The sequence below is a fragment of the Crocuta crocuta genome, unplaced genomic scaffold, assembly GCF_008692635.1.
Source record: "Crocuta crocuta isolate KB4526 unplaced genomic scaffold, BGI_CrCroc_1.0 scaffold31, whole genome shotgun sequence".
In the NCBI taxonomy this organism is placed as follows: domain Eukaryota; kingdom Metazoa; phylum Chordata; class Mammalia; order Carnivora; family Hyaenidae; genus Crocuta; species Crocuta crocuta.
The window spans coordinates 14,516,593-14,517,285 of record NW_027528362.1 but is presented as its reverse complement, the minus strand read 5'-3'; the positions used below and the strand labels follow the sequence as shown (position 1 = coordinate 14,517,285).

The 693-nt window shown below is 59.0% G+C and overlaps 1 protein-coding gene across 1 annotated transcript in view; it reads right to left on the bottom strand.

Annotated features, from left to right (window-relative positions):
- Positions 1–693, bottom strand: part of MCF2L (MCF.2 cell line derived transforming sequence like) — a 102,603-nt gene that overhangs the window by 514 nt on the left and 101,396 nt on the right. The window lies entirely within an intron of this gene.

The following is a 693-nucleotide window of genomic DNA, read 5'->3' as shown; positions in this document are numbered from 1 at the left end:
CTATGAGCAGCCCCCGTCCCCGCCCCTCCCCCACCGCCCGCCTTCGGCGTGGACCGGGGGGCAGGCGCTCCAGCGGCCAACCCCAGTAACGGGGATCGGCTCCCTGCCTCCGGGGTCTGCGCGAGGGGCTCCCGGCAGGTCGGGACGTAACAGTCTCCGTTCTGGTCTTTCTTCCAGCCCTCGTGTGAGTCCGTCTCACGGGGTCTTCCGGAAATTACGTGCTGCATCCGATCTGATCCTCCTGGCAGGGCCGCTTAGCACCATTCCAGGGGTTCCTGCGCCGGTCACGCCCCCTCCTCACCCCCTGCCCACCACACCCCTTCCGCGGGACCCTTCGCTGTCCCCACACTGGGACTTTGCACTTCCTTTGTGACCTCTACAGCGTTGACACAATGCGCTTGTTACTTTATTTCCATCGTTTTCTGACAAAGGGGAGCGTGGGGGACACAGTCGGTCCCGGCCACCACCTGCCTCCCGGAAACGGGGCTCCGGGGCTGAGAATTCGGGGCTTTCACAGGGGGAGGCGGACAGCAAGAGGGGCTGATGTTTATTCAAATTCCATCCATACGATAAAGAACTCTGGTTTTTTAAATTTCATTTACATCGGCAATAAAAAAAAGACCCGAAACCAAACAAAACCCAATGACTAAAACACGAGGTTTTAAAGTGCTTTTCTGGGAAGCGCTCACGACG